The sequence below is a fragment of the Thermobia domestica genome, chromosome 5, assembly GCF_964235325.1.
Source record: "Thermobia domestica chromosome 5, izTheDome1.hap1.1, whole genome shotgun sequence".
NCBI classification, from domain to species: domain Eukaryota; kingdom Metazoa; phylum Arthropoda; class Insecta; order Zygentoma; family Lepismatidae; genus Thermobia; species Thermobia domestica.
This window is the reverse complement of record NC_137458.1, coordinates 202,009,869-202,024,707: the sequence shown is the minus strand read 5'-3', so window position 1 is coordinate 202,024,707 and position 14,839 is coordinate 202,009,869. Positions and strand designations below refer to the sequence as shown.

Sequence of the window (14,839 nt, the reverse complement as noted above, 5' to 3'; positions counted from 1 at the left end):
CGCACAAAATAGGACCATTGTTGTGAGTGTTGTGTTGAATTTGTTTCCAAGTGTTTCTGTCATTAGAAAACAGTGCAAGAAGAATGGTTGCAACATCAGTTTAAGTGGAATAAAAAAATGTTATTAAAAAGTACAAGGGCAACGAAGCTCCACCATTTGGATCACCAACGAAGTTGATTAGGAAGCGGGAATGCACCAAGGCCACCTCCACCATGCAGAGGAAACTTCGCAAAATGCCAATGCAAGAAAATCCGCCAACACAAAGGTGAATGGCTAATCATCTTGACGTGTCTTTGGGGACTGTGAGCCGGACGTTACGCCATCAACTCAAGCTGGAAAAAGTCATGAAAGCTCGCGGCCATCTTCTCACGGATGCCCACCAAAAGGAACGAAAGTGTAACGCCCGGAAGCTGTACGAACGGCATCTGGCAAAACAAAGGTGGATGTACGTCGTAACGCTCGATGAAGCATGGATTTACCTTTCCGACTGCGGCAAACCGAGAGCCATCATGTATCGAGAGAAAGGCGCCAAGAACTTCAGAAGGTAGGTCCGTGTCTGTAAAAAATCCTTCCCAAAAGTGTCCATGGTAGTTACTGGCTACTGTTACCGAGGTAAACTGAAGATTCGTAGGCTGGCGAAGATCCGCAAAATAAATTCGCAGTCTTTTCAGGAGCAGATCATGCGGCCGATCTACGAGCATGAGATTCCAACAATGTACGGAAATGACGCCAATCTGGTGCGCACTCACATAGACAAGGCCTTATCACATACCTCACGATCGTCCCTCACATTCTACAGGGAGATGGAGGAGGCAAGTGGTATACAGGTGATACCTTGCAATGAGGTACCTGTTAAATCTCCAGATGCAAGTCCTATGGACTATTGTGGATTTGGGTTGCTAAAGCGGACTTTGGGAAAACGGCATGTGACAACTGTGGAAGGACTTTGGAAAGCTGTGCAAAGGGAATGGGACAAGATTCCCTCCCAGTTCTTCAGAGAAGCCTATTACAGTGGAAATTACGCTGTAGGGCTATTGTTAGAAACCAAGGGAAACACATCGAGCACTTACGGACCTGGCGCCATGGATTCTTCTAATTTTTTAGGTAAGTCGAAATTGGCCAAATGTAGACTGAATAACCTCTGTATAAACCGGAAGGCCTGGATTATTATCAAACTGTTCAAAGTATCCACCATTAACCTACACTGAATGATGTTTGAAATAAATAAATAAATAAATCGGGAATCTCTCTTTTGTGCATTTTTACAAAATGATAGGTACAGTAACTTGAAGAAAATAATAGGCACAGTATCTTGAAGATGTCACTTTTCGCACTCATTAATATGAAGGTAAGTTTTAAAGCCAAAGATCTGGAGATTTATTGTAATGGAAAAGGACAAAAAATGTATTCTCTCTTCTCTCCAGCTAACACATAGTAACAGAAGGAAAAGAAAGAAGACATTAAGTGAGTGAACGCAATACAACGGATAAGAAAACAGCATCAAATAGCTAGAAGGTACAGAAGAAAATGTTCTCTCGAACAGTATGTGGTTTACGTATTTTGACCCATTCTTAAACAGAGTTAGTTTGCTCCCACATATACTTTACAATGACATTTTTCCTTTCTCCTTGTACATATCCTTTATTAGAATTACTTCAGAGTAACTAGTGACACTAATCTTACATTCCTCGACAATTATTACAAAATATTTGTTCAGGACACCAACTAATAATAATAATAATCGCTTAAATGGTGAAAATAATTCATCGCCGCTATGAAAAAAGTCGACCCTGTAAAATTTTCATTTAAACTCATTTTACATTAGACATTAATTTCTTTTGGTTGGCACAAAATTCGATTTTTTTATAGCTATATATAGATAATGGTAATGAATTATTTTCAGCTTTTAAGCGCTTACTATAGCTATTTTTTGCTTTGTGCTTTTATTATTCCCTACTTCTTAGCACTTTTTTCAAGTCGGTTAATAAAGTTTTTATTTTATGCTTTTTAGTGCATTCTTGAAGTTGGTTATTTTTCGTTTATTTAATTTTTCCAGTTTTTTGTTATCTCCAGTAGTTTAGTTAGGAAGGTAGGACAAAAACTTCCTGTAAAATAGGTAGGATTACGAAACATGACCATATATCGGTTACACATTACAGAATTATACGTGAACATCCACATGGTATTAATACTATCATGTGTTGAGAAATTTCATGGTCTAACTTCAACGATTTTCATTAGATAATCATAAAATTTATATGGTTTCTGCGACAAAGTATACCATTTGCAACTAAAAAAGAATGATCAAAATCCGTACATCTATATTAACGTTATGCGTGAACATGCATAAAATCGAACCAGGTAATTACGATATTAACGCTGTCAGTCGTTGAAGAATTCCATGCTCCGAAGACTACCATTAGATTCAAACATAAAAAGAAACATCAAAATTGGTGGAACTATGTTAAATTATGCGTGAAGACAGACACTATATTTATATCCAGGGAAGCAAATTTTAATCTTTCCATGGACATATCTCGAAAACCGTTGAACAGAAATGAACCGAACAAAAACTCAAATAGGAAATGCCATGGGGCACATCAAATGGTGTTCTTTTGGTGTCTCCCAGGGCCGCCCTTCATGGGGGTCCAGGGTTCAACTTCAAAATTTCAAATGGAAAGATGCATCGAGTGATACCTCGTTCAATAGATCTTCAAACACTAAACAGAGTTGTGTAAAAAGATTTTTCATATCGGTCACCGTATTCAAAATGGTCGTCAAGACTTGATGCCTGTATCAGAGTTGAGTTGAGGAGTTGATTTGTAGTTTAGCGTCCCTTTCAGCAGCGAGGCTATATGAGACGTGGGCCCACTGATTAACGTGGAATCCGAATCACATGAGCTCCCGCCGGGAAGCCTGTATCAGATAAAACGTTCAGTACCACTAATATGAAAAAGGTTGGAGATAAATGAACAGAACAAAAGGTGAAACAGGAAAATATGGGGCACGTCGAATGATGCCCAGTGCCGCCCTTCATGGGAGCCCAGAGCCCAACTTTAAAATTGTCAATGGGGAACTTGATACCTCGTTCAATAGATCTTCAAACATTAAACAGTGTTGTGGCAAAAGATTATTCGTATGGTCATCGTTTCCAAAATGGCCGCCAAGACATAGTATTTGTATCAGGTAAAACGTCCAGTACCACTATAGTGTTTTCAAAACCAGAAACAAATTGACGTTTGGAGAAGCACGTGGTACGCTGTTGCCACATCTTGCACATCCCGGGGAGTCATCAGCTAGAACTGTTCTGTGAGTCTACAAAAAAATGAAAAAAAATCTAAATATTGGTTTGTTTGGATGGATGAAAGAAAATGTTTGTCGTCCTAGTTTGTGCATGTTGGAAAGAGGGGGGGGGGGGGAGCTGGTTTTTTTTATCACTTCCACGCACAAAGAAACGAAAGCTTTCCTTCTGAAAACACGTATTTACTAGCGGCAACATTGAAATGTCTGTTGCCAAGGAAACCCTCCATCCACTGTTGGTAAAATGACATTTATGATTCAACTCTCACTGACTGACCGCAATAACTATGTGACGTATATTCCCTTCTTCAAAACAAATCTGCACGTGTTTTTGAGCTGTCAATTTGTTTCTAGTTTCGAAAGCACTTTATTATGAAAACGGCTGGAGATAATAGAACAGAATAAAACTCGTATAGGGATCAAAGAGAATATTTATCATTCCATGGCTTGAGAATCAACTGAAATGCAAAGCAATGCAATGCAATGTTTTAATAATACACTAGCTGAACCTGCGCTCTCTACACAGCGCATCATTCGCATATGAGCATAAATCTCCTTCTCATTCCTCACAACATCTGTACATGTCTTTTTACAGACACGAGTGAAAGACGTATTGATTAAAAAAAAAAAAAAAAAAAAGCCAATTGGTATCATAGAGAGGAGACTTTTTTTCGATTATTTTTTCTCAATATCTCGCACCGTTTGCAAGGTTTGAGACTACTTCCGGTTGGAGTTTCTAATTCATGTATGACCAGTGTTTTCTTTCTTCTTGCATGCAGTATGTAATAAGACAATACATTACATACACAATTAATTATAATGTCAGTTATATAAGGTGTTCATTAGGCAAAATACTACAAAAATAAAGGTTCATCTTCGACTGGTGAAATGGTTATCCTTCCTTTTCCATTATTATTTGGCCATGAAACAAACGCCTGAGATATATACAACCATTGTATACAACAATGTGATGTTGCAATGTATAATGCGTAGGATGTGATGCTTTAGTATTTTTTTTTTTTAATTTCAACACTTCCAATGTAAAAATGTAATAAAGAAATAGTGGCCATGTTTTATAAATATTCAACTAGAACTTACAATCTACATGAAATTTGCAATCGATCAGTGGAAACGTCATCTTTCTAGAGCCTGTAGTTTTCGAGATCTCATTGTCGAAAGGATCGAGCACAAATATATAAACGTCCACAACATATAGTTTAAAAGAACTCGGAAGATGGCAGCACAATTCGCCGGCATTGATTTTAGAGAAGGCTTATTAAAATACAAAGGCTTGGAACAATAATTTTAAAACAAACTTTATGAAAATGGTGTATTTAACTAATTTATTTAAAGTACACATACTCAAAATGTTATGTTTGTCTCTGTTAAACGTAAAATCACCCGTAAATGAAAGATTTGAAAGCCAAAGTTATAGATTGGAGCTCAGTCGCTTTTAATTGCTATTGTAGCATTTTAATAGATAGATTGGAACCTTGGAAACATTTTTCCGGCCCCCTTCGCCCCTTAGAATTTAATGAAATGCGTGCAAAATGTTTGAGAGGCAACTGAATCAGTATGTAAAGTTTCGCAACTGAGGATCACAACTGAAATTACTGCTGAAAGTTACTGGGAATGTAACTATGGACATTATCTCAGTGAACCTCATATTCTATCTCCTAAATTTCCCTAGCAGGTGGTATGGGATAGGATGAAAATAGCAGCTCCGCCCATTATAACTAAGATTGTCTTTGTCTTTCTTTTCCACTAGGGGAATATCAGGATGGTACCTTCGTACTGCTGTTGACTTTCCATATCTTTGCCCACTAATCCGCGATCTCTGCATTAGACAACTGCACGTCATAAAATAAAGTCATGTCACGTCAATTCTCGCTCAATCTTCGTGAGGCGAGGGGACTCACGAAGAAAAAATAGCCCGGACCCAGACGTGAGAAGACCCACAAGGGTAAAGCCCTTGATATGACATGCAAGAAGACACAGAAGGAAAAGAATCGAACCAATATCGGGCAGACGACGATTGAACAAAACCGACGTTTGTACCCATTGTTCTAAAAACTGCATTGCTGGACAATTTTATTTCGAATTTCAGTTGATTCATTTTTGCATCAAATCACTGCCTGCAATAAAAATTAAAGCTATTATTTGATAGAAATTTTACCTACTTTTTCTTACTATAGACACACCTATCTCTTATAAAAATATATTTCAGATACTAATTTTGTTGTGTAGATTCAATTTGCAAAATATAAGGTTCTCATTTGAAATGTTACTGTTCCTTTCCATTTCACCCACTTACTTAGAGACGTTGCAGTGATAATTAGATTTCCTCCTTTGCATTATACCACTTTTATTCTAATTATCTTTTTCTCTGTTGCAACATTCTCGAGCCGTGGAAAAATAAATACCCTCTAATTTCCTATTCGAATTTTGTTCTGTTCATTTATCTTGAACCGTTTACATTCTATGGGCACTGAACGTTTTATCTGGTACAGACATTATAACCACCACCAGGTTATAGAAGTATTTTTTGTTGACGCTCTGTGTATTTCGTAAAGACAGTGATTATTTTTTCGATTTATACTTTATTCTGCGACGCAAATAATTTCTCTCTTCGGTGGGAATTGCTTCCTTCCCACGCAACTGGACAAAGAAGTTTTTCGTTGTTTTTTCATATATATATTTGAAACATTGCTTTTTGGTGAGAACGTTTCAGTGAGCGACGAACCTTTTCAGTGTTTCTCCCTGACTTTTAATATGCACAGTCTATATTCTACTGTTATTTGGAACTGAATTAAGTGCTGCTTCCTTAATCGTTTATGGAAATATTGCAGTAGATTAGAGCAGACCAGAGTAGATAGGGTGTTCAAGCGACTGAATGGCGCCAGCCACATCGCTTTTCCAGTTCGTTATCTGTTCTTTCCCACGCCCGAGTTATCGCAATGTCTGGTGCACCGTGGCCAGTGGACTAAAATTAACATAAATTCTTTTCCGTATTCTGTTTGCATGTGCATACAGGTGATTTAACTGAGTGGTTTTTAGAATGAACAGCCAACAATTCTTCATTGCAGCTCGTATCTCCAACCTTTGCGTTCGAGGAGTTTGACTCCAGGTTTTGAAGCCGTAACTACGCACGTCGCGTCAAGCTTCAAGTATGATTTTGTGTTAAGGGGCACAAGCTATTAGCCGGTGAAGGACGTTTTCTTACTGCTAGCCCCAACTAGTGAAGTCCCAGGTTCATATACCTAGTGCGCCAAAAATTACAAACGCGCCCTCCAACATTAGCATTCCACTTTGGAGATTGTGTTATTTTGCCGAAGACTTATCTCAACTCTTCAGGACTGTTTGGAGCAGCAACTACATTTCTACGTGGGATTATCCCGACAACTTTTCCCCAGTGCTAATCCCCCAAGTGCGTCAATGGTAGGAGAAAAGCATTTATAGCGAAATCTCAATTATAATTTTCTATATATAAATCAAAGTGATAAAGGGCTATAATATAGTGAAAAATAAAGTGCGATTTTGATAATGGAAATAATTATATATATATATATATATATATATATATATCGGGTGTTGCAAAATAAGTGTTACAACGCTTGGGAGGTGACTCCTGCCACTGAGACAAGAAAAAAAGTTCTCTTGAACTTTCCGCTATCGGACATAGTTTCGGATCTACAACGTGCCGAAAGCGTAGGAAAATGACTTTTGGACGCCAATAGTTCGGAAACTATCCAATGTAAAGAGGGCGGGAAAAAAATTCACTGAAGAAGTCATACCTGCTGTATTGAATTTTGCATGTTTCACAATCCTATCATGCACGCGCAAGGGATTCCCCAAAGTAACGTAGGGATTCCCGGATAATCCGCCAAATGAAAATTGGTCTAAATTGATATGAATTGATAGGGTTTCTACCAGGTAACAATAATTCGTTTGTATTAAGTCGATATCTGAAACAAATACAAAATGGCGGACACCTTCTTGCCCGTTGTGTGTGGTTGCATAATCGCCAGGTACGGATGGTGGCCAACAGTGACGTTCTGAGTATTAAGTGTATCGAATTTGTACTCAAATGCTCTATAAAGACATCTGGAGTGTCGGTAAAGCACAACAGATGAAGCAGGGTGATCACATGTGTGGAAATACTTAACGAAAAATGCCCAGAAAAAATGTACTCATACTAAGTAAACGTGAGTTCAAAGCGTTGGAAATGTAAGGATTAGCGTAAAGAACATGAAAGCCATTGCCAATTCACCAATAATATTCCCTTAAACAGATGCAATATGATATGCACGGTTGCATACCAATAAGGATGCAACAACTGAGGCCAAGTTGAAATTGTGCAAGGGGACTCACAAAGAAACTAGGTAAACTAAAGGAATGTCACTAGTGGGATCGCATGGTCGATATTGAAATGTGGCCAATGTGTGTGTTGATATCGACATGTAGTTAATGGACAAATGTCAACATGTCCCACTACTGCTGGGACACCGTCCCACGTGCGAAAAATAGGAAAATAACTACTCGGGTCTTGAATCTGAGGCCGTGGGCTCCCAGTAGGATTGGAAACTGCGACCACGCGATGGAAAGCGAGCGCTCTAGCCCTGAGGCTCGAGGAAGCCTCACTTTCTCTGTATTCATTTCTTTGAGGAGTACCCACTTTGTTTGGCAAGCGCTCTTGTACAGCCTCCCGACATGCTTATGTGTTTCATGTTATTACTCCTACTGCACAGTTGTAAACAATCAGAGTTTTAAGACGTTTCTTTCTATTTCTCATGTCGTTTTATTTTCCATATGTATGGTGTTCCATCTGTAGTGTTATGTGTGCTAAATTGGTTCATTTTCATCTTTGTATTGGCATGTGTACTGTGTATAAGACACGAATTTCTGGAGGTATTTTCCTATATTTTGAGTACGTCATATGTCCCAGAAGACGTGGGACATTATACAAGTTTGTTATTTTCATGCTCTATCAGAATTTGAACCATGGATTAAGAGATTTATTTTCATATGTGTCGACTGTGGGTCAATGTCCCAAACAAAGAGAGTCATTGATACAATCGTGTTCTAGTTACGTTCTACCAAAAAGTGCACCAGATGTAATAGCAGAATGTACAACGTTATTTTCCTAGTTTTTCCACGTGATACGGTGTCCCAGCAGTAGTGGGACATGTTGACATTTGTCCATTAACTACATGTCGATATCAACACACACATTGGCCACATTTCAATATCGATCATGCGATCCCACTAGTGACATTCCTTTAGTTTACCTAGTTTCTTTGTGAGTCCCCTTGCACAATTTCAACTTGGCCTCAGTTGTTGCATCCTTATTGGTATGCAACCGTGCATATCATATTGCATCGGTTTAAGGGAATATTATTGGTGAATTGGCAATGGCTTTCATGTTCTTTACGCTAATATCTTACATTTCCAACGCTTTGAACTCACGTTTACTTAGTATGAGTACATTTTTTCTGGGCATTTTTCGTTAAGTATTTCCACACATGTGATCACCCTGCTTCATCTGTTGTGCTTTACCGACACTCCAGATGTCTTTATAGAGCATTTGAGTACAAATTCGATACACTTAATACTCAGAACGTCACTGTTGGCCAGCATCCGTACCTGGCGATTATGCAACCACACACAACGGGCAAGAAGGTGTCCGCCATTTTGTATTTGTCAGATATCGACTTAATACAAACGAATTATTGTTACCTGGTAGAAACCCTATCAATTCATATCAATTTAGATCAATTTTCATTTGGCGGATTATCCGGGAATTCCTACGTTACTTTGGGGAATCCCTTGCGCGTGCATGATAGGATTGTGAAACATGCAAAATTCAATACCGCAGGTATGACTTCTTCAGTGAATTTTTTACCCGCTCTCTTTACGTTGGATAGTTTCCGAACTATTGGCGTCCAAAAGTCATTTTCCCACGCTTTCGGCACGTTGTAGATCCGAAACTATGTCCGATAGCGGAAAGTTCAAGAGAACTTTTTTTCTTGTCTCAGTGGCAGGAGTTACCTCCCAAGCGTTGTAACACTTATTTTGCAACACCCGATATATATAGTGTTAAGTGTTGTGATCATTTCTCTGCGTTATTCTTTCTTTTAATAGTATTCTAATAAATAAGTATAGTGTCATTTAACCCAGTGTGTTTTCGTTGTATGTGTGAATGATGTTTGTGTGCGTTATGGTCTGGATGACCGTCTGATCGTCCGTGAGGTTTCCGATACGAGAAATCCGAATCTCTCGGCACCTAATGCTCATCTCATCATTGAGACCGACGAGCGATTTGGAAACAATTTTGTAATCCCTTCTTGGAGAGGTCCTTCAACATCCTATCCAGGTAAGTCCAGGTCTCAGGAAAATATTTATTGGTAGGACAACGGAGGACAGACTGCGATCAGGCGATTGCAAATAAACGGCAGCCCGAACAGCGACCCGATCCCCGGATGGTTACAAATAATTGTCGCCCGAACAGAGACAACGATCATTTGATTAGAATACTATGTCTTGGTGGTCATTTTGGAAACAGTGACTCTCATGAACAATCTCTTGCCATAGCGCTCTTTAGATTTTACAGATGAAGGAGGTATCACTCGACCCATGTTTCCATTTAAAATTTTGAAGTTGGGGCCTGGGTTCCCATGAAGGGCGGCCCTGGGGGCACCACAACAATACCATTCGATGTGTCCCATGGCATTTCCTACTTGACTTTATGTTCGGTTATTTATTTTAACAGTTTTCATATTAGTGGTACTGGACGTTTTATCTCATACAGAACACTGTCTTGGCGGCCATTTCGAATTCGGTGACTGATATAAAAACATCTTTTGCCACAACGCTTTTAAGTTTTTAAAGATCTATCGAACAAGATTTCACCTGACCCATGTTTCCCTTGACAATTTTCAAGCTCGGCCCTAGGCTCCAATGAAAAGCGGCCCTGGGGGTCACCGCGACATCACTTGACAGGCCCCGTATTTTCCTGTTTCACTTTTTGTTCTGTTCATTTATATCCAATCATTTTCATATTAGTGCTACTGGACGTTTTATCTGATACAGGCATCATGTCTTGGCGGGTATTTTGAATACAGCGACCGATATGAAAAATCTTTTTCAACAACTCTGTTTAGTGTTTGAAGATCTATCGAACGAGGTATTACTCGCCCCCACGTTTCCATTTAAATTTTGGGCCCCCATGAAGGGCCTGGGAGGGCACGACAACCCCATTTGATGTGTCCCATGGCACTTTTTATTCGAGTTTTTGTTCGGTTCATTTATGTTCAACGGTTTTCGAGATATGTCCATGCAAAGATTAAAATGGGCCACCCTGTGTATATATACACCTTCACACATCTTCGGGACAACATTTCAATCTGATGGTGATACTAGGCAGCATGCGCCTCATCGTATGAATTGAATTGCCGACCACACAAAAAATGTGTGTGAGAGAGGAACAAACCATAATTTGAGAGTGCAACATCTGGAATATAGACAGGATGAGGTAATAACTCAAACCTGTCAAGTTTAGCTAGAGTGTTGGTCACACTTCGAGACCGATGACTTGGAGCACTGTCAATTTGCAGCAACAAACTCTTCCTCCTCGTTAATGCCGGATATATCTTGCTCAGAATGGCATACACTTGGCGTAATTGTTCAGAATACAGTTCAGCTGTTACAGCACGACCCTCTGGAACAAACTCAAAATGAATTATCCTGTCAATATTCCACCAAACACACAGCATGAGTTTTTCCCAGATCTGTTTCACATTGGCCAGGGCTTCCTGTCCTTTTTCCACCCACTGCTTAGTGTGTCAGGGTTTTTTCAAAAACACCCACTTCTCATCTTCTGTCACAATTCTTTTCCAGAAACAAAGACCCGGCGGTTGTTTTTAACGAAGTCTGGCGAATTGCCACTCTGCGTTGGGCCTGCTCCTCTGTCAGTTCATGGGAATGATGTTGGTGCAGTTTATTTACATAATCCATGGCATACAATGAACGGTTTACTGTCGATTTGCATGCCCCAACTACTCAACACACTCGATTGTGGCTCAGCACTCACACTACCTTACAGAGGGCCGTTAATGTCCATCGAAGGTCTACTCTTGCGCGGCTTGTCCGCGAGGCTTAAATCGTCCGAAGTAAGTTTTTTGAACATACGGGAAGTTTCGATCAATCCAGTACTGCTTTGTTCTCTACACGACAAATTTCCTCCGCTGCAGCTTTTGCAGTTAGTCCTTTCTTAAACAAAAATCGTAGGACAGCTCGAAATGCACTTTGGTCCTCGTTCCTGTTGCACTTTTTGACTTTACGAGAACACTTACTACACACACAGTACTTGCCTTCAGTTGATCCCACGAACCTGTTCTCTGTGCCTGAAAACAGTTTTCAATGTCCTCCCAAAGTTTTACGTCATGCAGGCCAGTGTGCTGATGGTGCAGAACTTCTGTGACAGTCTGGTGTGTGTATATATAGACGGATCTAATTCGAATTGAGAACTTTTTTTAAGTCGGTTAATAAAGAAGAGATCATGAAAAAGCTAAAAGAATAAATAACTGAATGTAATTTATATATTGAAATAATTTAACAAATTGGTCAAGTACCACGGCCTCACAAAATCCTACTCTAGAAGCAGTGTTGTCAGTAATAGAGCAACATATTGAATCTCTTCCTAAGAAAGTGTCACATTATTCAGGCAAAGAAATGCATTGTTTGGTACGTTCACGGAAATCTGCAGCAAATTGTCTACTGGAAGACCTAGCCCCTCTCTGAATTTTTCCAAGACGTCATCGGCTCTTGCCCGTCCCAAAAACCCACCATTTAGATACTGTGTAGAAATGTTTTTGTTGATTTACATCACCGAATTTTACAACTAAGTCAGTTGGCACCTCTGAACCACTTTACTGAGAGATTCGTCGACACATATGACATAATCTGCAGGATATTTCACTCTGTTCATAACACAATCTTTGAAATATGGGGCTAAGACATGATTGCAATGTAAGATTTTTTTTAAGAATAAATTTGAAAGCAAAGAACTGTCAGGAAACATCAACTGGAAAGTTTGGTTAAATGTTCTGGCAAGCATTCAGGGATATTTTCTTTGCAACTAACTATTATTTTGGCCTTTGTAATATCTTCAGTTTGTGTATATGAATATAAACCATGTTCCTTATTTTTGCAATCTATTCCACTTCCTCCACATGATTCTGGACGATGATCCTCAATATTATATCGAGTTTTCACTGATTCCTGACCACAGTCACCTGTAACTAACGACTATGCGGTAGAAAACGCAAACACAGCAACAGCAGGCTGCATAAAATTAGCTTTTAAGTTCTTGATATGCTTAGGTCCTTAAGCATGAGATGACACTGCTCCATGACCCATGTTACTAAGCTTGAAAGACTTTGCACACACGTTGCAAAATACATTTCCACTGCCTTCAAGTACACGTCCTATCCAGAAGAAAATCCAGGGTACAGTTTCTTGTCTAGCAACTGGTCATTAAGAAAATTGAATCAAGTCATTATGATGCAAACACGCCGAACTTAAACATGTAAACAGGGAAAGTGATATAGCTGCAGTAATGCAAAGAAATATATATAATTACATTTCTAATCTTTCACAATAAAAAAAATAAAGAAATGAAGTCTCTAAGTTTTCTAGTCTTGAAAGAGAGTTCTGAAGAAGAGAGAGTAATGTACTGGATTTTCCTTAACTTTCCTTGTATTCTCCCTGACTTTCATTGATTTCCCTGACTAAAATCCATTTTCTTGAATTTCCCTGACTTTCCAGAATATGAACACCATGTTAAAAAAAAAAAAAAAAATCCCATATAAATACATAGGATAAGAAATAAAGACTGCGCAGGTATTCAACAGTTTTAAGTGAATCCTTAGCAAATTATCAACTGTTTTCCACTTCAGCAGCATCTTCGAAAACGCTGAAACAAGTTTTAGTTCATTTTTAACAGTGTTTATATATTGAATTTCAAACCTCCAACTTAAACAAATCATTATATTCGTCATTTTAACTATAAAATGGAAAATTAGAATACTGTGGAAGATCAAAGTATGTTAGATTTTTAATTTTTAATTTTATTAAACATAAATAAAAGCAGACAAGATATCTCAAGGCTTCATCTCGAGACAAAATGTAATGAATTAAACTTAGCATGGACCTTGGGGCTACAAGTTCGCACACAAAAAAATGGCTTAATATCTACTTATGCAGTTGTTTTTCTCACAGAACATTGATTGCTGATCAAATCCACTATGATTTTGTCTCCGACTTGATGACCTTTGTCTCGATACTGGACTTCAAACACAGAGATATGAAAATGAATGCTTAGGTACAGTCAGCAATCAATAACACCATAGAACAGTGCACAAGCTATCGGAAAAACACGATTTAAGTCATCCCAACATAGATCAGCAGTTTATATTCAATGTCACTTCCCACTGAAATGGAACTATACCCTTGATTATTTTATAGAGATTGATTCATTTATATTGAGCCGAATTTGAATGTGCCACTTACCTAGGAAATGCCTAGTTTCCATCACTGGTTGTGTTCAATCTACAGGGCCACCTCTACTATTGCCCGGATTCGAAATTTCCATTGCAGGAGACTGTGTTGCAGCTGGACTATGGATGTTACATCTCACTCCTCTTTACAGGCTTTCCACAGGCCGGAGACAGTACAGACTCTAAGATGGGACAGACGCCGCCTGATGAGTCTGAAAGCACAATAGTCCATTCGGCTGGCAAATAGACTCTTGATAGGATGTTAGAGAAAGAAATTGCCGAAATTCTAGTTTCCTGTTCCATACGGCGTAGAATTCCAGCAATGTTTTCGCCGAGTGGCTGAACGCGTTGTCTTGGTTCAGTTCGTCTTGTCCGTACAGTGCTCGGATTTCATGCTGGTACATTTTAGTCAGGATACGAGTCTGGTAGTACGCAACATTAATTTTGACACCTTTCGGAAACGCAACTTACCCCTGACGAGAAACTGGCCTTTTGGAAAACTCTCTGCGCACTGGTGGAAGAATGTGCTTCAACCTTTGGCGTCAACAAGTCTGTATGAAATGGCATGACATTCAGCAGTTTGAGGTAAATCCACGCCTCATTAAGGGCAACAACCAACTTTCACCGACCACCCGCGAAATTACGTTCATACAGCTTCCTGAAGTTTCTTTTTCGCTCAAGCACATGGCACTGTTTCAGGGCGTACACACTGCTCTTGCCAACGACCGTGTGACGTAAATCCCTATGAAGGGTGCTGCTGATTGTAGCCTGCGATGTGGCATTTGTTGGCCATCGCACGTTGTGTGGGAGCATTTTCGGAGGTCCCATACGCCGAATCACACGCAATAGCGGTAGGGTTCTCTTCACGGGAGGCCAGTTCCTAGGCTGCTCGCATCGGCATGGTGGGCTCAGGACTCTGTATCGCCTATTTCCGCATAACACGATTCACAGTGGCACGATATAAACGAAAGTTACGCACTTTA

General features: G+C 39.3%; 1 protein-coding gene across 4 annotated transcripts in view; it reads right to left on the bottom strand.

Moving 5' to 3' along the window:
- LOC145686345 (uncharacterized) overlaps positions 1-14,839 on the bottom strand; it is a 244,867-nt gene that overhangs the window by 60,081 nt on the left and 169,947 nt on the right. The gene's annotated exons all lie outside the window — the stretch shown is intronic.